The sequence below is a fragment of the Schistocerca piceifrons genome, chromosome 8 (genome assembly GCF_021461385.2).
Source record: "Schistocerca piceifrons isolate TAMUIC-IGC-003096 chromosome 8, iqSchPice1.1, whole genome shotgun sequence".
NCBI lineage: Eukaryota > Metazoa > Arthropoda > Insecta > Orthoptera > Acrididae > Schistocerca > Schistocerca piceifrons.
In genome coordinates, this window is record NC_060145.1 from 435,175,214 (window position 1) to 435,196,057 (window position 20,844).

General features: G+C 53.1%; 47 non-coding genes across 47 annotated transcripts; 14 read left to right on the top strand and 33 right to left on the bottom strand.

The window, feature by feature from the left end:
- Positions 1 to 245: 245 nt before the first annotated feature.
- On the bottom strand, positions 246 to 319 carry Trnad-guc. Its single transcript has one exon. It is a non-coding gene; the product is annotated as a tRNA-Asp (tRNA).
- A 107-nt stretch (positions 320 to 426) lies between these two features.
- Positions 427 to 498, bottom strand: Trnad-guc. Its single transcript has one exon. It is a non-coding gene; the product is annotated as a tRNA-Asp (tRNA).
- Positions 499 to 605: 107 nt separating this feature from the next.
- Positions 606 to 697, bottom strand: Trnai-uau. The gene is given in 2 exon segments: positions 606 to 641; positions 660 to 697. It is a non-coding gene; the product is annotated as a tRNA-Ile (tRNA).
- Positions 698 to 1,075: 378 nt separating this feature from the next.
- Trnar-acg lies at positions 1,076 to 1,148 on the top strand. The gene has a single exon. It is a non-coding gene; the product is annotated as a tRNA-Arg (tRNA).
- Positions 1,149 to 1,922: 774 nt separating this feature from the next.
- On the bottom strand, positions 1,923 to 1,994 carry Trnad-guc. The gene has a single exon. It is a non-coding gene; the product is annotated as a tRNA-Asp (tRNA).
- A 107-nt stretch (positions 1,995 to 2,101) lies between these two features.
- On the bottom strand, positions 2,102 to 2,193 carry Trnai-uau. The gene is given in 2 exon segments: positions 2,102 to 2,137; positions 2,156 to 2,193. It is a non-coding gene; the product is annotated as a tRNA-Ile (tRNA).
- Positions 2,194 to 2,571: 378 nt separating this feature from the next.
- Positions 2,572 to 2,644, top strand: Trnar-acg. The gene has a single exon. It is a non-coding gene; the product is annotated as a tRNA-Arg (tRNA).
- A 602-nt stretch (positions 2,645 to 3,246) lies between these two features.
- On the bottom strand, positions 3,247 to 3,320 carry Trnad-guc. Its single transcript has one exon. It is a non-coding gene; the product is annotated as a tRNA-Asp (tRNA).
- A 107-nt stretch (positions 3,321 to 3,427) lies between these two features.
- On the bottom strand, positions 3,428 to 3,499 carry Trnad-guc. Its single transcript has one exon. It is a non-coding gene; the product is annotated as a tRNA-Asp (tRNA).
- A 107-nt stretch (positions 3,500 to 3,606) lies between these two features.
- Positions 3,607 to 3,698, bottom strand: Trnai-uau. The gene is given in 2 exon segments: positions 3,607 to 3,642; positions 3,661 to 3,698. It is a non-coding gene; the product is annotated as a tRNA-Ile (tRNA).
- Positions 3,699 to 4,076: 378 nt separating this feature from the next.
- Trnar-acg lies at positions 4,077 to 4,149 on the top strand. The gene has a single exon. It is a non-coding gene; the product is annotated as a tRNA-Arg (tRNA).
- Positions 4,150 to 4,923: 774 nt separating this feature from the next.
- On the bottom strand, positions 4,924 to 4,995 carry Trnad-guc. Its single transcript has one exon. It is a non-coding gene; the product is annotated as a tRNA-Asp (tRNA).
- A 107-nt stretch (positions 4,996 to 5,102) lies between these two features.
- On the bottom strand, positions 5,103 to 5,194 carry Trnai-uau. The gene is given in 2 exon segments: positions 5,103 to 5,138; positions 5,157 to 5,194. It is a non-coding gene; the product is annotated as a tRNA-Ile (tRNA).
- A 378-nt stretch (positions 5,195 to 5,572) lies between these two features.
- Positions 5,573 to 5,645, top strand: Trnar-acg. The gene has a single exon. It is a non-coding gene; the product is annotated as a tRNA-Arg (tRNA).
- A 783-nt stretch (positions 5,646 to 6,428) lies between these two features.
- Trnad-guc lies at positions 6,429 to 6,500 on the bottom strand. The gene has a single exon. It is a non-coding gene; the product is annotated as a tRNA-Asp (tRNA).
- Positions 6,501 to 6,607: 107 nt separating this feature from the next.
- Trnai-uau lies at positions 6,608 to 6,699 on the bottom strand. The gene is given in 2 exon segments: positions 6,608 to 6,643; positions 6,662 to 6,699. It is a non-coding gene; the product is annotated as a tRNA-Ile (tRNA).
- A 378-nt stretch (positions 6,700 to 7,077) lies between these two features.
- On the top strand, positions 7,078 to 7,150 carry Trnar-acg. Its single transcript has one exon. It is a non-coding gene; the product is annotated as a tRNA-Arg (tRNA).
- A 783-nt stretch (positions 7,151 to 7,933) lies between these two features.
- On the bottom strand, positions 7,934 to 8,005 carry Trnad-guc. The gene has a single exon. It is a non-coding gene; the product is annotated as a tRNA-Asp (tRNA).
- Positions 8,006 to 8,112: 107 nt separating this feature from the next.
- Trnai-uau lies at positions 8,113 to 8,204 on the bottom strand. The gene is given in 2 exon segments: positions 8,113 to 8,148; positions 8,167 to 8,204. It is a non-coding gene; the product is annotated as a tRNA-Ile (tRNA).
- A 378-nt stretch (positions 8,205 to 8,582) lies between these two features.
- On the top strand, positions 8,583 to 8,655 carry Trnar-acg. The gene has a single exon. It is a non-coding gene; the product is annotated as a tRNA-Arg (tRNA).
- Positions 8,656 to 9,438: 783 nt separating this feature from the next.
- On the bottom strand, positions 9,439 to 9,510 carry Trnad-guc. Its single transcript has one exon. It is a non-coding gene; the product is annotated as a tRNA-Asp (tRNA).
- A 107-nt stretch (positions 9,511 to 9,617) lies between these two features.
- Positions 9,618 to 9,709, bottom strand: Trnai-uau. The gene is given in 2 exon segments: positions 9,618 to 9,653; positions 9,672 to 9,709. It is a non-coding gene; the product is annotated as a tRNA-Ile (tRNA).
- A 378-nt stretch (positions 9,710 to 10,087) lies between these two features.
- Trnar-acg lies at positions 10,088 to 10,160 on the top strand. Its single transcript has one exon. It is a non-coding gene; the product is annotated as a tRNA-Arg (tRNA).
- Positions 10,161 to 10,934: 774 nt separating this feature from the next.
- On the bottom strand, positions 10,935 to 11,006 carry Trnad-guc. Its single transcript has one exon. It is a non-coding gene; the product is annotated as a tRNA-Asp (tRNA).
- A 107-nt stretch (positions 11,007 to 11,113) lies between these two features.
- Positions 11,114 to 11,205, bottom strand: Trnai-uau. The gene is given in 2 exon segments: positions 11,114 to 11,149; positions 11,168 to 11,205. It is a non-coding gene; the product is annotated as a tRNA-Ile (tRNA).
- Positions 11,206 to 11,583: 378 nt separating this feature from the next.
- On the top strand, positions 11,584 to 11,656 carry Trnar-acg. The gene has a single exon. It is a non-coding gene; the product is annotated as a tRNA-Arg (tRNA).
- Positions 11,657 to 12,430: 774 nt separating this feature from the next.
- Trnad-guc lies at positions 12,431 to 12,502 on the bottom strand. Its single transcript has one exon. It is a non-coding gene; the product is annotated as a tRNA-Asp (tRNA).
- A 107-nt stretch (positions 12,503 to 12,609) lies between these two features.
- Positions 12,610 to 12,701, bottom strand: Trnai-uau. The gene is given in 2 exon segments: positions 12,610 to 12,645; positions 12,664 to 12,701. It is a non-coding gene; the product is annotated as a tRNA-Ile (tRNA).
- A 378-nt stretch (positions 12,702 to 13,079) lies between these two features.
- On the top strand, positions 13,080 to 13,152 carry Trnar-acg. The gene has a single exon. It is a non-coding gene; the product is annotated as a tRNA-Arg (tRNA).
- A 774-nt stretch (positions 13,153 to 13,926) lies between these two features.
- On the bottom strand, positions 13,927 to 13,998 carry Trnad-guc. The gene has a single exon. It is a non-coding gene; the product is annotated as a tRNA-Asp (tRNA).
- A 107-nt stretch (positions 13,999 to 14,105) lies between these two features.
- On the bottom strand, positions 14,106 to 14,197 carry Trnai-uau. Its single transcript is given in 2 exon segments — positions 14,106 to 14,141; positions 14,160 to 14,197. It is a non-coding gene; the product is annotated as a tRNA-Ile (tRNA).
- Positions 14,198 to 14,575: 378 nt separating this feature from the next.
- Trnar-acg lies at positions 14,576 to 14,648 on the top strand. The gene has a single exon. It is a non-coding gene; the product is annotated as a tRNA-Arg (tRNA).
- Positions 14,649 to 15,250: 602 nt separating this feature from the next.
- On the bottom strand, positions 15,251 to 15,324 carry Trnad-guc. Its single transcript has one exon. It is a non-coding gene; the product is annotated as a tRNA-Asp (tRNA).
- Positions 15,325 to 15,431: 107 nt separating this feature from the next.
- Trnad-guc lies at positions 15,432 to 15,503 on the bottom strand. Its single transcript has one exon. It is a non-coding gene; the product is annotated as a tRNA-Asp (tRNA).
- Positions 15,504 to 15,610: 107 nt separating this feature from the next.
- On the bottom strand, positions 15,611 to 15,702 carry Trnai-uau. Its single transcript is given in 2 exon segments — positions 15,611 to 15,646; positions 15,665 to 15,702. It is a non-coding gene; the product is annotated as a tRNA-Ile (tRNA).
- Positions 15,703 to 16,080: 378 nt separating this feature from the next.
- On the top strand, positions 16,081 to 16,153 carry Trnar-acg. Its single transcript has one exon. It is a non-coding gene; the product is annotated as a tRNA-Arg (tRNA).
- A 604-nt stretch (positions 16,154 to 16,757) lies between these two features.
- Positions 16,758 to 16,829, bottom strand: Trnad-guc. The gene has a single exon. It is a non-coding gene; the product is annotated as a tRNA-Asp (tRNA).
- Positions 16,830 to 16,936: 107 nt separating this feature from the next.
- On the bottom strand, positions 16,937 to 17,008 carry Trnad-guc. Its single transcript has one exon. It is a non-coding gene; the product is annotated as a tRNA-Asp (tRNA).
- Positions 17,009 to 17,115: 107 nt separating this feature from the next.
- On the bottom strand, positions 17,116 to 17,207 carry Trnai-uau. Its single transcript is given in 2 exon segments — positions 17,116 to 17,151; positions 17,170 to 17,207. It is a non-coding gene; the product is annotated as a tRNA-Ile (tRNA).
- Positions 17,208 to 17,585: 378 nt separating this feature from the next.
- Positions 17,586 to 17,658, top strand: Trnar-acg. Its single transcript has one exon. It is a non-coding gene; the product is annotated as a tRNA-Arg (tRNA).
- A 774-nt stretch (positions 17,659 to 18,432) lies between these two features.
- Positions 18,433 to 18,504, bottom strand: Trnad-guc. The gene has a single exon. It is a non-coding gene; the product is annotated as a tRNA-Asp (tRNA).
- A 107-nt stretch (positions 18,505 to 18,611) lies between these two features.
- Positions 18,612 to 18,703, bottom strand: Trnai-uau. The gene is given in 2 exon segments: positions 18,612 to 18,647; positions 18,666 to 18,703. It is a non-coding gene; the product is annotated as a tRNA-Ile (tRNA).
- A 378-nt stretch (positions 18,704 to 19,081) lies between these two features.
- Trnar-acg lies at positions 19,082 to 19,154 on the top strand. The gene has a single exon. It is a non-coding gene; the product is annotated as a tRNA-Arg (tRNA).
- Positions 19,155 to 19,756: 602 nt separating this feature from the next.
- On the bottom strand, positions 19,757 to 19,830 carry Trnad-guc. Its single transcript has one exon. It is a non-coding gene; the product is annotated as a tRNA-Asp (tRNA).
- A 107-nt stretch (positions 19,831 to 19,937) lies between these two features.
- Positions 19,938 to 20,009, bottom strand: Trnad-guc. Its single transcript has one exon. It is a non-coding gene; the product is annotated as a tRNA-Asp (tRNA).
- Positions 20,010 to 20,116: 107 nt separating this feature from the next.
- On the bottom strand, positions 20,117 to 20,208 carry Trnai-uau. Its single transcript is given in 2 exon segments — positions 20,117 to 20,152; positions 20,171 to 20,208. It is a non-coding gene; the product is annotated as a tRNA-Ile (tRNA).
- Positions 20,209 to 20,586: 378 nt separating this feature from the next.
- On the top strand, positions 20,587 to 20,659 carry Trnar-acg. The gene has a single exon. It is a non-coding gene; the product is annotated as a tRNA-Arg (tRNA).
- Positions 20,660 to 20,844: the final 185 nt, after the last annotated feature.

Below are 20,844 nucleotides of genomic sequence, written 5' to 3' on the forward strand. Positions count from 1 at the left end.
TAAAATTATTTCTTTTGCGGACTGTGCCGAGCTCGATTATTACGCCCACAGCGTCGGCTGGGGTGCTTTGATACAGCGTTAACAGCATACCCCGCAGTTCTGAAATGTGAAGAATGCGAGAACCACTTCCTAAGTTGTAGCATTTTTTAAGATTTTGCGCCAACTACACTCCACGATCGCAAAGTTAATGCTCTTACGACCCACATACGCGCAACACTCGAACAGGGTTGTGAGATAAAAATCGCATCTACCCGGCGGGGAATCGAACCCCGGTCTCCCGCGTGACAGGCGGGGATACTAACCACTATACTACCGAGGATGCGGTGTAGACAGATGCCTGTGTGCGAGAGATATGGTGCTAGTAGCCGCAAACGACCTACACTAAGTTCGGCGAGTGATAGAGCAGCAATTAAAAATCGGATGTGCCTCCCCGGCGGGGAATCGAACCCCGGTCTCCCGCGTGACAGGCGGGGATACTAAGCACTATACTACCGAGGAAGACGCAGCTAGCGTCTCGAATGCACAATTATGTTACTCAAATAGCTGATACATCTCAAACCTAGCCTCCTGTTGCTGTCAGAGACAGCTGCTAAGAAATAAAAGTATGCCCCAGGTGAGGCTCGAACTCACAACCCCGGCATTGCTCACGGCTACTGCCTTATAAGTACCGTGCGCTAAACAATTGCGCCACTGGGGCTACAGCAGAGTGCTTTCAGTTAGCGGTATTCACTTTGCTGCAATCCAGTGGTGGCCACAGAAACATACGATCGCCACCTGATGCCATACTGCGACTTTGGCACCTGACTACCAATGCTTCGTGCTATTCTTGTTTCATATGCTACGCTTACATGCACATCAACCGGCTCTCGTCGTCGAGAAAACGTGGGAAAACGCGCGCCTTGCCTTCTGCTACCTGTCGAACAGCGAGAGCAGATGCGTGGCAAGCTCTAAGCTCTGCAGGCGCACTGCGGCCACGCAGCTGCACGAAAGGTACCTTCCTTGGGAGCTTGCTCAGCCATGGAGAACACGTTTCTTAGCGAATTGCACTTGTCTCGTAGAAAGAAATGCTGCCACTGGCCCTGTGGCGCAACGGATAACGCGTCTGACTACGGTTCAGAAGATTCCAGGTTCGAATCCTGGCAGGGTCGGCGTTTTGTTAGTTGCCGACGCGTAGCTGGGCAGTGGATTTCGTATGTCGCCGCACCGTGGAGTGCTTTGTTGCTCCTGTGCATCTCGCAGCTGCATGTCGAGTCGATCGTGGTAAATATCGCTGCCTGCAAGCGTCAGCGTAGCGTCAGTCGAGCAAAGTCGAGACAAGTCAAGCTGAGAGCTGTAGGAGATGATACGCAATTAAATACAGGCGTGTGAAAGCGACGCAGACAACACTTTCCAAGTGTCCCACGTCACGTGGCGAAGAGCCGGCGCAACCCCAGGCAGCAGAGTGGCGCAGTGGAAGCGTGCTGGGCCCATAACCCAGAGGTCCGTGGATCGAAACCACGCTCTGCTAAAATTATTTCTTTTGCGGACTGTGCCGAGCTCGATTATTACGCCCACAGCGTCGGCTGGGGTGCTTTGATACAGCGTTAACAGCATACCCCGCAGTTCTGAAATGTGAAGAATGCGAGAACCACTTCCTAAGTTGTAGCATTTTTTAAGATTTTGCGCCAACTACACTCCACGATCGCAAAGTTAATGCTCTTACGACCCACATACGCGCAACACTCGAACAGGGTTGTGAGATAAAAATCGCATCTCCCCGGCGGGGAATCGAACCCCGGTCTCCCGCGTGGATACTAACCACTATACTACCGAGGATGCGCTGTAGACAGGTGCCTGTGTGCGAGAGATATGGTGCTAGTAGCCGCAAACGACCTACACTAAGTTCGGCGAGTGATAGAGCAGCAATTAAAAATCGGATGTGCCTCCCCGGCGGGGAATCGAACCCCGGTCTCCCGCGTGACAGGCGGGGATACTAACCACTATACTACCGAGGAAGACGCAGCTAGCGTCTCGAATGCACAATTATGTTACTCAAATAGCTGATACATCTCAAACCTAGCCTCCTGTTGCTGTCAGAGACAGCTGCTAAGAAATAAAAGTATGCCCCAGGTGAGGCTCGAACTCACAACCCCGGCATTGCTCACGGCTACTGCCTTATAAGTACCGTGCGCTAACCAATTGCGCCACTGGGGCTACAACAGAGTGCTTTCAGTTAGCGGTATTCACTTTGCTGCAATCCAGTGGTGGCCACAGAAACATACGATCGCCACCTGATGCCATACTGCGACTTTGGCACCTGACTACCAATGCTTCGTGCTATTCTTGTTTCATATGCTACGCTTACATGCACATCAACCGGCTCTCGTCGTCGAGAAAACGTGGGAAAACGCGCGCCTTGCCTTCTGCTACCTGTCGAACAGCGAGAGCAGATGCGTGGCAAGCTCTAAGCTCTGCAGGCGCACTGCGGCCACGCAGCTGCACGAAAGGTACCTTCCTTGGGAGCTTGCTCAGCCATGGAGAACACGTTTCTTAGCGAATTGCACTTGTCTCGTAGAAAGAAATGCTGCCACTGGCCCTGTGGCGCAACGGATAACGCGTCTGACTACGGATCAGAAGATTCCAGGTTCGAATCCTGGCAGGGTCGGCGTTTTGTTAGTTGCCGACGCGTAGCTGGGCAGTGGATTTCGTATGTCGCCGCACCGTGGAGTGCTTTGTTGCTCCTGTGCATCTCGCAGCTGCATGTCGAGTCGATCGTGGTAAATATCGCTGCCTGCAAGCGTCAGCGTAGCGTCAGTCGAGCAAAGTCGAGACAAGTCAAGCTGAGAGCTGTAGGAGATGATACGCAATTAAATACAGGCGTGTGAAAGCGACGCAGACAACACTTTCCAAGTGTCCCACGTCACGTGGCGAAGAGCCGGCGCAACCCCAGGCAGCAGAGTGGCGCAGTGGAAGCGTGCTGGGCCCATAACCCAGAGGTCCGTGGATCGAAACCACGCTCTGCTAAAATTATTTCTTTTGCGGACTGTGCCGAGCTCGATTATTACGCCCACAGCGTCGGCTGGGGTGCTTTGATACAGCGTTAACAGCATACCCCGCAGTTCTGAAATGTGAAGAATGCGAGAACCACTTCCTAAGTTGTAGCATTTTTTAAGATTTTGCGCCAACTACACTCCACGATCGCAAAGTTAATGCTCTTACGACCCACATACGCGCAACACTCGAACAGGGTTGTGAGATAAAAATCGCATCTACCCGGCGGGGAATCGAACCCCGGTCTCCCGCGTGACAGGCGGGGATACTAACCACTATACTACCGAGGATGCGGTGCAGACAGGTGCCTGTGTGCGAGAGATATGGTGCTAGTAGCCGCAAACGACCTACACTAAGTTCGGCGAGTGATAGAGCAGCAATTAAAAATCGGATGTGCCTCCCCGGCGGGGAATCGAACCCCGGTCTCCCGCGTGACAGGCGGGGATACTAACCACTATACTACCGAGGAAGACGCAGCTAGCGTCTCGAATGCACAATTATGTTACTCAAATAGCTGATACATCTCAAACCTAGCCTCCTGTTGCTGTCAGAGACAGCTGCTAAGAAATAAAAGTATGCCCCAGGTGAGGCTCGAACTCACAACCCCGGCATTGCTCACGGCTACTGCCTTATAAGTACCGTGCGCTAACCAATTGCGCCACTGGGGCTACAGCAGAGTGCTTTCAGTTAGCGGTATTCACTTTGCTGCAATCCAGTGGTGGCCACAGAAACATACGATCGCCACCTGATGCCATACTGCGACTTTGGCACCTGACTACCAATGCTTCGTGCTATTCTTGTTTCATATGCTACGCTTACATGCACATCAACCGGCTCTCGTCGTCGAGAAAACGTGGGAAAACGCGCGCCTTGCCTTCTGCTACCTGTCGAACAGCGAGAGCAGATGCGTGGCAAGCTCTAAGCTCTGCAGGCGCACTGCGGCCACGCAGCTGCACGAAAGGTACCTTCCTTGGGAGCTTGCTCAGCCATGGAGAACACGTTTCTTAGCGAATTGCACTTGTCTCGTAGAAAGAAATGCTGCCACTGGCCCTGTGGCGCAACGGATAACGCGTCTGACTACGGTTCAGAAGATTCCAGGTTCGAATCCTGGCAGGGTCGGCGTTTTGTTAGTTGCCGACGCGTAGCTGGGCAGTGGATTTCGTATGTCGCCGCACCGTGGAGTGCTTTGTTGCTCCTGTGCATCTCGCAGCTGCATGTCGAGTCGATCGTGGTAAATATCGCTGCCTGCAAGCGTCAGCGTAGCGTCAGTCGAGCAAAGTCGAGACAAGTCAAGCTGAGAGCTGTAGGAGATGATACGCAATTAAATACAGGCGTGTGAAAGCGACGCAGACAACACTTTCCAAGTGTCCCACGTCACGTGGCGAAGAGCCGGCGCAACCCCAGGCAGCAGAGTGGCGCAGTGGAAGCGTGCTGGGCCCATAACCCAGAGGTCCGTGGATCGAAACCACGCTCTGCTAAAATTATTTCTTTTGCGGACTGTGCCGAGCTCGATTATTACGCCCACAGCGTCGGCTGGGGTGCTTTGATACAGCGTTAACAGCATACCCCGCAGTTCTGAAATGTGAAGAATGCGAGAACCACTTCCTAAGTTGTAGCATTTTTTAAGATTTTGCGCCAACTACACTCCACGATCGCAAAGTTAATGCTCTTACGACCCACATACGCGCAACACTCGAACAGGGTTGTGAGATAAAAATCGCATCTCCCCGGCGGGGAATCGAACCCCGGTCTCCCGCGTGGATACTAACCACTATACTACCGAGGATGCGCTGTAGACAGGTGCCTGTGTGCGAGAGATATGGTGCTAGTAGCCGCAAACGACCTACACTAAGTTCGGCGAGTGATAGAGCAGCAATTAAAAATCGGATGTGCCTCCCCGGCGGGGAATCGAACCCCGGTCTCCCGCGTGACAGGCGGGGATACTAACCACTATACTACCGAGGAAGACGCAGCTAGCGTCTCGAATGCACAATTATGTTACTCAAATAGCTGATACATCTCAAACCTAGCCTCCTGTTGCTGTCAGAGACAGCTGCTAAGAAATAAAAGTATGCCCCAGGTGAGGCTCGAACTCACAACCCCGGCATTGCTCACGGCTACTGCCTTATAAGTACCGTGCGCTAACCAATTGCGCCACTGGGGCTACAACAGAGTGCTTTCAGTTAGCGGTATTCACTTTGCTGCAATCCAGTGGTGGCCACAGAAACATACGATCGCCACCTGATGCCATACTGCGACTTTGGCACCTGACTACCAATGCTTCGTGCTATTCTTGTTTCATATGCTACGCTTACATGCACATCAACCGGCTCTCGTCGTCGAGAAAACGTGGGAAAACGCGCGCCTTGCCTTCTGCTACCTGTCGAACAGCGAGAGCAGATGCGTGGCAAGCTCTAAGCTCTGCAGGCGCACTGCGGCCACGCAGCTGCACGAAAGGTACCTTCCTTGGGAGCTTGCTCAGCCATGGAGAACACGTTTCTTAGCGAATTGCACTTGTCTCGTAGAAAGAAATGCTGCCACTGGCCCTGTGGCGCAACGGATAACGCGTCTGACTACGGATCAGAAGATTCCAGGTTCGAATCCTGGCAGGGTCGGCGTTTTGTTAGTTGCCGACGCGTAGCTGGGCAGTGGATTTCGTATGTCGCCGCACCGTGGAGTGCTTTGTTGCTCCTGTGCATCTCGCAGCTGCATGTCGAGTCGATCGTGGTAAATATCGCTGCCTGCAAGCGTCAGCGTAGCGTCAGTCGAGCAAAGTCGAGACAAGTCAAGCTGAGAGCTGTAGGAGATGATACGCAATTAAATACAGGCGTGTGAAAGCGACGCAGACAACACTTTCCAAGTGTCCCACGTCACGTGGCGAAGAGCCGGCGCAACCCCAGGCAGCAGAGTGGCGCAGTGGAAGCGTGCTGGGCCCATAACCCAGAGGTCCGTGGATCGAAACCACGCTCTGCTAAAATTATTTCTTTTGCGGACTGTGCCGAGCTCGATTATTACGCCCACAGCGTCGGCTGGGGTGCTTTGATACAGCGTTAACAGCATACCCCGCAGTTCTGAAATGTGAAGAATGCGAGAACCACTTCCTAAGTTGTAGCATTTTTTAAGATTTTGCGCCAACTACACTCCACGATCGCAAAGTTAATGCTCTTACGACCCACATACGCGCAACACTCGAACAGGGTTGTGAGATAAAAATCGCATCTACCCGGCGGGGAATCGAACCCCGGTCTCCCGCGTGACAGGCGGGGATACCAACCACTATACTACCGAGGATGCGGTGCAGACAGGTGCCTGTGTGCGAGAGATATGGTGCTAGTAGCCGCAAACGACCTACACTAAGTTCGGCGAGTGATAGAGCAGCAATTAAAAATCGGATGTGCCTCCCCGGCGGGGAATCGAACCCCGGTCTCCCGCGTGACAGGCGGGGATACTAACCACTATACTACCGAGGAAGACGCAGCTAGCGTCTCGAATGCACAATTATGTTACTCAAATAGCTGATACATCTCAAACCTAGCCTCCTGTTGCTGTCAGAGACAGCTGCTAAGAAATAAAAGTATGCCCCAGGTGAGGCTCGAACTCACAACCCCGGCATTGCTCACGGCTACTGCCTTATAAGTACCGTGCGCTAACCAATTGCGCCACTGGGGCTACAGCAGAGTGCTTTCAGTTAGCGGTATTCACTTTGCTGCAATCCAGTGGTGGCCACAGAAACATACGATCGCCACCTGATGCCATACTGCGACTTTGGCACCTGACTACCAATGCTTCGTGCTATTCTTGTTTCATATGCTACGCTTACATGCACATCAACCGGCTCTCGTCGTCGAGAAAACGTGGGAAAACGCGCGCCTTGCCTTCTGCTACCTGTCGAACAGCGAGAGCAGATGCGTGGCAAGCTCTAAGCTCTGCAGGCGCACTGCGGCCACGCAGCTGCACGAAAGGTACCTTCCTTGGGAGCTTGCTCAGCCATGGAGAACACGTTTCTTAGCGAATTGCACTTGTCTCGTAGAAAGAAATGCTGCCACTGGCCCTGTGGCGCAACGGATAACGCGTCTGACTACGGTTCAGAAGATTCCAGGTTCGAATCCTGGCAGGGTCGGCGTTTTGTTAGTTGCCGACGCGTAGCTGGGCAGTGGATTTCGTATGTCGCCGCACCGTGGAGTGCTTTGTTGCTCCTGTGCATCTCGCAGCTGCATGTCGAGTCGATCGTGGTAAATATCGCTGCCTGCAAGCGTCAGCGTAGCGTCAGTCGAGCAAAGTCGAGACAAGTCAAGCTGAGAGCTGTAGGAGATGATACGCAATTAAATACAGGCGTGTGAAAGCGACGCAGACAACACTTTCCAAGTGTCCCACGTCACGTGGCGAAGAGCCGGCGCAACCCCAGGCAGCAGAGTGGCGCAGTGGAAGCGTGCTGGGCCCATAACCCAGAGGTCCGTGGATCGAAACCACGCTCTGCTAAAATTATTTCTTTTGCGGACTGTGCCGAGCTCGATTATTACGCCCACAGCGTCGGCTGGGGTGCTTTGATACAGCGTTAACAGCATACCCCGCAGTTCTGAAATGTGAAGAATGCGAGAACCACTTCCTAAGTTGTAGCATTTTTTAAGATTTTGCGCCAACTACACTCCACGATCGCAAAGTTAATGCTCTTACGACCCACATACGCGCAACACTCGAACAGGGTTGTGAGATAAAAATCGCATCTACCCGGCGGGGAATCGATCCCCGGTCTCCCGCGTGACAGGCGGGGATACTAACCACTATACTACCGAGGATGCGGTGTAGACAGGTGCCTGTGTGCGAGAGATATGGTGCTAGTAGCCGCAAACGACCTACACTAAGTTCGGCGAGTGATAGAGCAGCAATTAAAAATCGGATGTGCCTCCCCGGCGGGGAATCGAACCCCGGTCTCCCGCGTGACAGGCGGGGATACTAACCACTATACTACCGAGGAAGACGCAGCTAGCGTCTCGAATGCACAATTATGTTACTCAAATAGCTGATACATCTCAAACCTAGCCTCCTGTTGCTGTCAGAGACAGCTGCTAAGAAATAAAAGTATGCCCCAGGTGAGGCTCGAACTCACAACCCCGGCATTGCTCACGGCTACTGCCTTATAAGTACCGTGCGCTAACCAATTGCGCCACTGGGGCTACAGCAGAGTGCTTTCAGTTAGCGGTATTCACTTTGCTGCAATCCAGTGGTGGCCACAGAAACATACGATCGCCACCTGATGCCATACTGCGACTTTGGCACCTGACTACCAATGCTTCGTGCTATTCTTGTTTCATATGCTACGCTTACATGCACATCAACCGGCTCTCGTCGTCGAGAAAACGTGGGAAAACGCGCGCCTTGCCTTCTGCTACCTGTCGAACAGCGAGAGCAGATGCGTGGCAAGCTCTAAGCTCTGCAGGCGCACTGCGGCCACGCAGCTGCACGAAAGGTACCTTCCTTGGGAGCTTGCTCAGCCATGGAGAACACGTTTCTTAGCGAATTGCACTTGTCTCGTAGAAAAAAATGCTGCCACTGGCCCTGTGGCGCAACGGATAACGCGTCTGACTACGGTTCAGAAGATTCCAGGTTCGAATCCTGGCAGGGTCGGCGTTTTGTTAGTTGCCGACGCGTAGCTGGGCAGTGGATTTCGTATGTCGCCGCACCGTGGAGTGCTTTGTTGCTCCTGTGCATCTCGCAGCTGCATGTCGAGTCGATCGTGGTAAATATCGCTGCCTGCAAGCGTCAGCGTAGCGTCAGTCGAGCAAAGTCGAGACAAGTCAAGCTGAGAGCTGTAGGAGATGATACGCAATTAAATACAGGCGTGTGAAAGCGACGCAGACAACACTTTCCAAGTGTCCCACGTCACGTGGCGAAGAGCCGGCGCAACCCCAGGCAGCAGAGTGGCGCAGTGGAAGCGTGCTGGGCCCATAACCCAGAGGTCCGTGGATCGAAACCACGCTCTGCTAAAATTATTTCTTTTGCGGACTGTGCCGAGCTCGATTATTACGCCCACAGCGTCGGCTGGGGTGCTTTGATACAGCGTTAACAGCATACCCCGCAGTTCTGAAATGTGAAGAATGCGAGAACCACTTCCTAAGTTGTAGCATTTTTTAAGATTTTGCGCCAACTACACTCCACGATCGCAAAGTTAATGCTCTTACGACCCACATACGCGCAACACTCGAACAGGGTTGTGAGATAAAAATCGCATCTACCCGGCGGGGAATCGATCCCCGGTCTCCCGCGTGACAGGCGGGGATACTAACCACTATACTACCGAGGATGCGGTGTAGACAGGTGCCTGTGTGCGAGAGATATGGTGCTAGTAGCCGCAAACGACCTACACTAAGTTCGGCGAGTGATAGAGCAGCAATTAAAAATCGGATGTGCCTCCCCGGCGGGGAATCGAACCCCGGTCTCCCGCGTGACAGGCGGGGATACTAACCACTATACTACCGAGGAAGACGCAGCTAGCGTCTCGAATGCACAATTATGTTACTCAAATAGCTGATACATCTCAAACCTAGCCTCCTGTTGCTGTCAGAGACAGCTGCTAAGAAATAAAAGTATGCCCCAGGTGAGGCTCGAACTCACAACCCCGGCATTGCTCACGGCTACTGCCTTATAAGTACCGTGCGCTAACCAATTGCGCCACTGGGGCTACAGCAGAGTGCTTTCAGTTAGCGGTATTCACTTTGCTGCAATCCAGTGGTGGCCACAGAAACATACGATCGCCACCTGATGCCATACTGCGACTTTGGCACCTGACTACCAATGCTTCGTGCTATTCTTGTTTCATATGCTACGCTTACATGCACATCAACCGGCTCTCGTCGTCGAGAAAACGTGGGAAAACGCGCGCCTTGCCTTCTGCTACCTGTCGAACAGCGAGAGCAGATGCGTGGCAAGCTCTAAGCTCTGCAGGCGCACTGCGGCCACGCAGCTGCACGAAAGGTACCTTCCTTGGGAGCTTGCTCAGCCATGGAGAACACGTTTCTTAGCGAATTGCACTTGTCTCGTAGAAAAAAATGCTGCCACTGGCCCTGTGGCGCAACGGATAACGCGTCTGACTACGGTTCAGAAGATTCCAGGTTCGAATCCTGGCAGGGTCGGCGTTTTGTTAGTTGCCGACGCGTAGCTGGGCAGTGGATTTCGTATGTCGCCGCACCGTGGAGTGCTTTGTTGCTCCTGTGCATCTCGCAGCTGCATGTCGAGTCGATCGTGGTAAATATCGCTGCCTGCAAGCGTCAGCGTAGCGTCAGTCGAGCAAAGTCGAGACAAGTCAAGCTGAGAGCTGTAGGAGATGATACGCAATTAAATACAGGCGTGTGAAAGCGACGCAGACAACACTTTCCAAGTGTCCCACGTCACGTGGCGAAGAGCCGGCGCAACCCCAGGCAGCAGAGTGGCGCAGTGGAAGCGTGCTGGGCCCATAACCCAGAGGTCCGTGGATCGAAACCACGCTCTGCTAAAATTATTTCTTTTGCGGACTGTGCCGAGCTCGATTATTACGCCCACAGCGTCGGCTGGGGTGCTTTGATACAGCGTTAACAGCATACCCCGCAGTTCTGAAATGTGAAGAATGCGAGAACCACTTCCTAAGTTGTAGCATTTTTTAAGATTTTGCGCCAACTACACTCCACGATCGCAAAGTTAATGCTCTTACGACCCACATACGCGCAACACTCGAACAGGGTTGTGAGATAAAAATCGCATCTCCCCGGCGGGGAATCGAACCCCAGTCTCCCGCGTGGATACTAACCACTATACTACCGAGGATGCGCTGTAGACAGGTGCCTGTGTGCGAGAGATATGGTGCTAGTAGCCGCAAACGACCTACACTAAGTTCGGCGAGTGATAGAGCAGCAATTAAAAATCGGATGTGCCTCCCCGGCGGGGAATCGAACCCCGGTCTCCCGCGTGACAGGCGGGGATACTAACCACTATACTACCGAGGAAGACGCAGCTAGCCTCTCGAATGCACAATTATGTTACTCAAATAGCTGATACATCTCAAACCTAGCCTCCTGTTGCTGTCAGAGACAGCTGCTAAGAAATAAAAGTATGCCCCAGGTGAGGCTCGAACTCACAACCCCGGCATTGCTCACGGCTACTGCCTTATAAGTACCGTGCGCTAACCAATTGCGCCACTGGGGCTACAACAGAGTGCTTTCAGTTAGCGGTATTCACTTTGCTGCAATCCAGTGGTGGCCACAGAAACATACGATCGCCACCTGATGCCATACTGCGACTTTGGCACCTGACTACCAATGCTTCGTGCTATTCTTGTTTCATATGCTACGCTTACATGCACATCAACCGGCTCTCGTCGTCGAGAAAACGTGGGAAAACGCGCGCCTTGCCTTCTGCTACCTGTCGAACAGCGAGAGCAGATGCGTGGCAAGCTCTAAGCTCTGCAGGCGCACTGCGGCCACGCAGCTGCACGAAAGGTACCTTCCTTGGGAGCTTGCTCAGCCATGGAGAACACGTTTCTTAGCGAATTGCACTTGTCTCGTAGAAAGAAATGCTGCCACTGGCCCTGTGGCGCAACGGATAACGCGTCTGACTACGGATCAGAAGATTCCAGGTTCGAATCCTGGCAGGGTCGGCGTTTTGTTAGTTGCCGACGCGTAGCTGGGCAGTGGATTTCGTATGTCGCCGCACCGTGGAGTGCTTTGTTGCTCCTGTGCATCTCGCAGCTGCATGTCGAGTCGATCGTGGTAAATATCGCTGCCTGCAAGCGTCAGCGTAGCGTCAGTCGAGCAAAGTCGAGACAAGTCAAGCTGAGAGCTGTAGGAGATTATACGCAATTAAATACAGGCGTGTGAAAGCGACGCAGACAACACTTTCCAAGTGTCCCACGTCACGTGGCGAAGAGCCGGCGCAACCCCAGGCAGCAGAGTGGCGCAGTGGAAGCGTGCTGGGCCCATAACCCAGAGGTCCGTGGATCGAAACCACGCTCTGCTAAAATTATTTCTTTTGCGGACTGTGCCGAGCTCGATTATTACGCCCAGAGCGTCGGCTGGGGTGCTTTGATACAGCGTTAACAGCATACCCCGCAGTTCTGAAATGTGAAGAATGCGAGAACCACTTCCTAAGTTGTAGCATTTTTTAAGATTTTGCGCCAACTACACTCCACGATCGCAAAGTTAATGCTCTTACGACCCACATACGCGCAACACTCGAACAGGGTTGTGAGATAAAAATCGCATCTCCCCGGCGGGGAATCGAACCCCGGTCTCCCGCGTGGATACTAACCACTATACTACCGAGGATGCGCTGTAGACAGGTGCCTGTGTGCAAGAGATATGGTGCTAGTAGCCGCAAACGACCTACACTAAGTTCGGCGAGTGATAGAGCAGCAATTAAAAATCGGATGTGCCTCCCCGGCGGGGAATCGAACCCCGGTCTCCCGCGTGACAGGCGGGGATACTAACCACTATACTACCGAGGAAGACGCAGCTAGCCTCTCGAATGCACAATTATGTTACTCAAATAGCTGATACATCTCAAACCTAGCCTCCTGTTGCTGTCAGAGACAGCTGCTAAGAAATAAAAGTATGCCCCAGGTGAGGCTCGAACTCACAACCCCGGCATTGCTCACGGCTACTGCCTTATAAGTACCGTGCGCTAACCAATTGCGCCACTGGGGCTACAACAGAGTGCTTTCAGTTAGCGGTATTCACTTTGCTGCAATCCAGTGGTGGCCACAGAAACATACGATCGCCACCTGATGCCATACTGCGACTTTGGCACCTGACTACCAATGCTTCGTGCTATTCTTGTTTCATATGCTACGCTTACATGCACATCAACCGGCTCTCGTCGTCGAGAAAACGTGGGAAAACGCGCGCCTTGCCTTCTGCTACCTGTCGAACAGCGAGAGCAGATGCGTGGCAAGCTCTAAGCTCTGCAGGCGCACTGCGGCCACGCAGCTGCACGAAAGGTACCTTCCTTGGGAGCTTGCTCAGCCATGGAGAACACGTTTCTTAGCGAATTGCACTTGTCTCGTAGAAAGAAATGCTGCCACTGGCCCTGTGGCGCAACGGATAACGCGTCTGACTACGGATCAGAAGATTCCAGGTTCGAATCCTGGCAGGGTCGGCGTTTTGTTAGTTGCCGACGCGTAGCTGGGCAGTGGATTTCGTATGTCGCCGCACCGTGGAGTGCTTTGTTGCTCCTGTGCATCTCGCAGCTGCATGTCGAGTCGATCGTGGTAAATATCGCTGCCTGCAAGCGTCAGCGTAGCGTCAGTCGAGCAAAGTCGAGACAAGTCAAGCTGAGAGCTGTAGGAGATGATACGCAAATAAATACAGGCGTGTGAAAGCGACGCAGACAACACTTTCCAAGTGTTCCACGTCACGTGGCGAAGAGCCGGCGCAACCCCAGGCAGCAGAGTGGCGCAGTGGAAGCGTGCTGGGCCCATAACCCAGAGGTCCGTGGATCGAAACCACGCTCTGCTAAAATTATTTCTTTTGCGGACTGTGCCGAGCTCGATTATTACGCCCACAGCGTCGGCTGGGGTGCTTTGATACAGCGTTAACAGCATACCCCGCAGTTCTGAAATGTGAAGAATGCGAGAACCACTTCCTAAGTTGTAGCATTTTTTAAGATTTTGCGCCAACTACACTCCACGATCGCAAAGTTAATGCTCTTACGACCCACATACGCGCAACACTCGAACAGGGTTGTGAGATAAAAATCGCATCTCCCCGGCGGGGAATCGAACCCCGGTCTCCCGCGTGGATACTAACCACTATACTACCGAGGATGCGCTGTAGACAGGTGCCTGTGTGCGAGAGATATGGTGCTAGTAGCCGCAAACGACCTACACTAAGTTCGGCGAGTGATAGAGCAGCAATTAAAAATCGGATGTGCCTCCCCGGCGGGGAATCGAACCCCGGTCTCCCGCGTGACAGGCGGGGATACTAACCACTATACTACCGAGGAAGACGCAGCTAGCGTCTCGAATGCACAATTATGTTACTCAAATAGCTGATACATCTCAAACCTAGCCTCCTGTTGCTGTCAGAGACAGCTGCTAAGAAATAAAAGTATGCCCCAGGTGAGGCTCGAACTCACAACCCCGGCATTGCTCACGGCTACTGCCTTATAAGTACCGTGCGCTAACCAATTGCGCCACTGGGGCTACAACAGAGTGCTTTCAGTTAGCGGTATTCACTTTGCTGCAATCCAGTGGTGGCCACAGAAACATACGATCGCCACCTGATGCCATACTGCGACTTTGGCACCTGACTACCAATGCTTCGTGCTATTCTTGTTTCATATGCTACGCTTACATGCACATCAACCGGCTCTCGTCGTCGAGAAAACGTGGGAAAACGCGCGCCTTGCCTTCTGCTACCTGTCGAACAGCGAGAGCAGATGCGTGGCAAGCTCTAAGCTCTGCAGGCGCACTGCGGCCACGCAGCTGCACGAAAGGTACCTTCCTTGGGAGCTTGCTCAGCCATGGAGAACACGTTTCTTAGCGAATTGCACTTGTCTCGTAGAAAGAAATGCTGCCACTGGCCCTGTGGCGCAACGGATAACGCGTCTGACTACGGATCAGAAGATTCCAGGTTCGAATCCTGGCAGGGTCGGCGTTTTGTTAGTTGCCGACGCGTAGCTGGGCAGTGGATTTCGTATGTCGCCGCACCGTGGAGTGCTTTGTTGCTCCTGTGCATCTCGCAGCTGCATGTCGAGTCGATCGTGGTAAATATCGCTGCCTGCAAGCGTCAGCGTAGCGTCAGTCGAGCAAAGTCGAGACAAGTCAAGCTGAGAGCTGTAGGAGATGATACGCAAATAAATACAGGCGTGTGAAAGCGACGCAGACAACACTTTCCAAGTGTCCCACGTCACGTGGCGAAGAGCCGGCGCAACCCCACGCAGCAGAGTGGCGCAGTGGAAGCGTGCTGGGCCCATAACCCAGAGGTCCGTGGATCGAAACCACGCTCTGCTAAAATTATTTCTTTTGCGGACTGTGCCGAGCTCGATTATTACGCCCACAGCGTCGGCTGGGGTGCTTTGATACAGCGTTAACAGCATACCCCGCAGTTCTGAAATGTGAAGAATGCGAGAACCACTTCCTAAGTTGTAGCATTTTTTAAGATTTTGCGCCAACTACACTCCACGATCGCAAAGTTAATGCTCTTACGACCCACATACGCGCAACACTCGAACAGGGTTGTGAGATAAAAATCGCATCTACCCGGCGGGGAATCGAACCCCGGTCTCCCGCGTGACAGGCGGGGATACTAACCACTATACTACCGAGGATGCGGTGTAGACAGGTGCCTGTGTGCGAGAGATATGGTGCTAGTAGCCGCAAACGACCTACACTAAGTTCGGCGAGTGATAGAGCAGCAATTAAAAATCGGATGTGCCTCCCCGGCGGGGAATCGAACCCCGGTCTCCCGCGTGACAGGCGGGGATACTAACCACTATACTACCGAGGAAGACGCAGCTAGCGTCTCGAATGCACAATTATGTTACTCAAATAGCTGATACATCTCAAACCTAGCCTCCTGTTGCTGTCAGAGACAGCTGCTAAGAAATAAAAGTATGCCCCAGGTGAGGCTCGAACTCACAACCCCGGCATTGCTCACGGCTACTGCCTTATAAGTACCGTGCGCTAACCAATTGCGCCACTGGGGCTACAACAGAGTGCTTTCAGTTAGTGGTATTCACTTTGCTGCAATCCAGTGGTGGCCACAGAAACATACGATCGCCACCTGATGCCATACTGCGACTTTGGCACCTGACTACCAATGCTTCGTGCTATTCTTGTTTCATATGCTACGCTTACATGCACATCAACCGGCTCTCGTCGTCGAGAAAACGTGGGAAAACGCGCGCCTTGCCTTCTGCTACCTGTCGAACAGCGAGAGCAGATGCGTGGCAAGCTCTAAGCTCTGCAGGCGCACTGCGGCCACGCAGCTGCACGAAAGGTACCTTCCTTGGGAGCTTGCTCAGCCATGGAGAACACGTTTCTTAGCGAATTGCACTTGTCTCGTAGAAAGAAATGCTGCCACTGGCCCTGTGGCGCAACGGATAACGCGTCTGACTACGGATCAGAAGATTCCAGGTTCGAATCCTGGCAGGGTCGGCGTTTTGTTAGTTGCCGACGCGTAGCTGGGCAGTGGATTTCGTATGTCGCCGCACCGTGGAGTGCTTTGTTGCTCCTGTGCATCTCGCAGCTGCATGTCGAGTCGATCGTGGTAAATATCGCTGCCTGCAAGCGTCAGCGTAGCGTCAGTCGAGCAAAGTCGAGACAAGTCAAGCTGAGAGCTGTAGGAGATGATACGCAATTAAATACAGGCGTGTGAAAGCGACGCAGACAACACTTTCCAAGTGTCCCACGTCACGTGGCGAAGAGCCGGCGCAACCCCAGGCAGCAGAGTGGCGCAGTGGAAGCGTGCTGGGCCCATAACCCAGAGGTCCGTGGATCGAAACCACGCTCTGCTAAAATTATTTCTTTTGCGGACTGTGCCGAGCTCGATTATTACGCCCACAGCGTCGGCTGGGGTGCTTTGATACAGCGTTAACAGCATACCCCGCAGTTCTGAAATGTGAAGAATGCGAGAACCACTTCCTAAGTTGTAGCATTTTTTAAGATTTTGCGCCAACTACACTCCACGATCGCAAAGTTAATGCTCTTACGACCCACATACGCGCAACACTCGAACAGGGTTGTGAGATAAAAATCGCATCTCCCCGGCGGGGAATCGAACCCCGGTCTCCCGCGTGACAGGCGGGGATACTAACCACTATACTACCGAGGATGCGCTGTAGACAGGTGCCTGTGTGCGAGAGATATGGTGCTAGTAGCCGCAAACGACCTACACTAAGTTCGGCGAGTGATAGAGCAGCAATTAAAAATCGGATGTGCCTCCCCGGCGGGGAATCGAACCCCGGTCTCCCGCGTGACAGGCGGGGATACTAACCACTATACTACCGAGGAAGACGCAGCTAGCGTCTCGAATGCACAATTATGTTACTCAAATAGCTGATACATCTCAAACCTAGCCTCCTGTTGCTGTCAGAGACAGCTGCTAAGAAATAAAAGTATGCCCCAGGTGAGGCTCGAACTCACAACCCCGGCATTGCTCACGGCTACTGCCTTATAAGTACCGTGCGCTAACCAATTGCGCCACTGGGGCTACAACAGAGTGCTTTCAGTTAGCGGTATTCACTTTGCTGCAATCCAGTGGTGGCCACAGAAACATACGATCGCCACCTGATGCCATACTGCGACTTTGGCACCTGACTACCAATGCTTCGTGCTATTCTTGTTTCATATGCTACGCTTACATGCACATCAACCGGCTCTCGTCGTCGAGAAAACGTGGGAAAACGCGCGCCTTGCCTTCTGCTACCTGTCGAACAGCGAGAGCAGATGCGTGGCAAGCTCTAAGCTCTGCAGGCGCACTGCGGCCACGCAGCTGCACGAAAGGTACCTTCCTTGGGAGCTTGCTCAGCCATGGAGAACACGTTTCTTAGCGAATTGCACTTGTCTCGTAGAAAGAAATGCTGCCACTGGCCCTGTGGCGCAACGGATAACGCGTCTGACTACGGATCAGAAGATTCCAGGTTCGAATCCTGGCAGGGTCGGCGTTTTGTTAGTTGCCGACGCGTAGCTGGGCAGTGGATTTCGTATGTCGCCGCACCGTGGAGTGCTTTGTTGCTCCTGTGCATCTCGCAGCTGCATGTCGAGTCGATCGTGGTAAATATCGCTGCCTGCAAGCGTCAGCGTAGCGTCAGTCGAGCAAAGTCGAGACAAGTCAAGCTGAGAGCTGTAGGAGATGATACGCAAATAAATACAGGCGTGTGAAAGCGACGCAGACAACACTTTCCAAGTGTTCCACGTCACGTGGCGAAGAGCCGGCGCAACCCCAGGCAGCAGAGTGGCGCAGTGGAAGCGTGCTGGGCCCATAACCCAGAGGTCCGTGGATCGAAACCACGCTCTGCTAAAATTATTTCTTTTGCGGACTGTGCCGAGCTCGATTATTACGCCCACAGCGTCGGCTGGGGTGCTTTGATACAGCGTTAACAGCATACCCCGCAGTTCTGAAATGTGAAGAATGCGAGAACCACTTCCTAAGTTGTAGCATTTTTTAAGATTTTGCGCCAACTACACTCCACGATCGCAAAGTTAATGCTCTTACGACCCACATACGCGCAACACTCGAACAGGGTTGTGAGATAAAAATCGCATCTCCCCGGCGGGGAATCGAACCCCGGTCTCCCGCGTGGATACTAACCACTATACTACCGAGGATGCGCTGTAGACAGGTGCCTGTGTGCGAGAGATATGGTGCTAGTAGCCGCAAACGACCTACACTAAGTTCGGCGAGTGATAGAGCAGCAATTAAAAATCGGATGTGCCTCCCCGGCGGGGAATCGAACCCCGGTCTCCCGCGTGACAGGCGGGGATACTAACCACTATACTACCGAGGAAGACGCAGCTAGCGTCTCGAATGCACAATTATGTTACTCAAATAGCTGATACATCTCAAACCTAGCCTCCTGTTGCTGTCAGAGACAGCTGCTAAGAAATAAAAGTATGCCCCAGGTGAGGCTCGAACTCACAACCCCGGCATTGCTCACGGCTACTGCCTTATAAGTACCGTGCGCTAACCAATTGCGCCACTGGGGCTACAACAGAGTGCTTTCAGTTAGCGGTATTCACTTTGCTGCAATCCAGTGGTGGCCACAGAAACATACGATCGCCACCTGATGCCATACTGCGACTTTGGCACCTGACTACCAATGCTTCGTGCTATTCTTGTTTCATATGCTACGCTTACATGCACATCAACCGGCTCTCGTCGTCGAGAAAACGTGGGAAAACGCGCGCCTTGCCTTCTGCTACCTGTCGAACAGCGAGAGCAGATGCGTGGCAAGCTCTAAGCTCTGCAGGCGCACTGCGGCCACGCAGCTGCACGAAAGGTACCTTCCTTGGGAGCTTGCTCAGCCATGGAGAACACGTTTCTTAGCGAATTGCACTTGTCTCGTAGAAAGAAATGCTGCCACTGGCCCTGTGGCGCAACGGATAACGCGTCTGACTACGGATCAGAAGATTCCAGGTTCGAATCCTGGCAGGGTCGGCGTTTTGTTAGTTGCCGACGCGTAGCTGGGCAGTGGATTTCGTATGTCGCCGCACCGTGGAGTGCTTTGTTGCTCCTGTGCATCTCGCAGCTGCATGTCGAGTCGATCGTGGTAAATATCGCTGCCTGCAAGCGTCAGCGTAGCGTCAGTCGAGCAAAGTCGAGACAAGTCAAGCTGAGAGCTGTAGGAGATGATACGCAAATAAATACAGGCGTGTGAAAGCGACGCAGACAACACTTTCCAAGTGTTCCACGTCACGTGGCGAAGAGCCGGCGCAACCCCAGGCAGCAGAGTGGCGCAGTGGAAGCGTGCTGGGCCCATAACCCAGAGGTCCGTGGATCGAAACCACGCTCTGCTAAAATTATTTCTTTTGCGGACTGTGCCGAGCTCGATTATTACGCCCACAGCGTCGGCTGGGGTGCTTTGATACAGCGTTAACAGCATACCCCGCAGTTCTGAAATGTGAAGAATGCGAGAACCACTTCCTAAGTTGTAGCATTTTTTAAGATTTTGCGCCAACTACACTCCACGATCGCAAAGTTAATGCTCTTACGACCCACATACGCGCAACACTCGAACAGGGTTGTGAGATAAAAATCGCATCTACCCGGCGGGGAATCGAACCCCGGTCTCCCGCGTGACAGGCGGGGATACTAACCACTATACTACCGAGGATGCGGTGTAGACAGGTGCCTGTGTGCGAGAGATATGGTGCTAGTAGCCGCAAACGACCTACACTAAGTTCGGCGAGTGATAGAGCAGCAATTAAAAATCGGATGTGCCTCCCCGGCGGGGAATCGAACCCCGGTCTCCCGCGTGACAGGCGGGGATACTAACCACTATACTACCGAGGAAGACGCAGCTAGCGTCTCGAATGCACAATTATGTTACTCAAATAGCTGATACATCTCAAACCTAGCCTCCTGTTGCTGTCAGAGACAGCTGCTAAGAAATAAAAGTATGCCCCAGGTGAGGCTCGAACTCACAACCCCGGCATTGCTCACGGCTACTGCCTTATAAGTACCGTGCGCTAACCAATTGCGCCACTGGGGCTACAACAGAGTGCTTTCAGTTAGTGGTATTCACTTTGCTGCAATCCAGTGGTGGCCACAGAAACATACGATCGCCACCTGATGCCATACTGCGACTTTGGCACCTGACTACCAATGCTTCGTGCTATTCTTGTTTCATATGCTACGCTTACATGCACATCAACCGGCTCTCGTCGTCGAGAAAACGTGGGAAAACGCGCGCCTTGCCTTCTGCTACCTGTCGAACAGCGAGAGCAGATGCGTGGCAAGCTCTAAGCTCTGCAGGCGCACTGCGGCCACGCAGCTGCACGAAAGGTACCTTCCTTGGGAGCTTGCTCAGCCATGGAGAACACGTTTCTTAGCGAATTGCACTTGTCTCGTAGAAAGAAATGCTGCCACTGGCCCTGTGGCGCAACGGATAACGCGTCTGACTACGGATCAGAAGATTCCAGGTTCGAATCCTGGCAGGGTCGGCGTTTTGTTAGTTGCCGACGCGTAGCTGGGCAGTGGATTTCGTATGTCGCCGCACCGTGGAGTGCTTTGTTGCTCCTGTGCATCTCGCAGCTGCATGTCGAGTCGATCGTGGTAAATATCGCTGCCTGCAAGCGTCAGCGTAGCGTCAGTCGAGCAAAGTCGAGACAAGTCAAGCTGAGAGCTG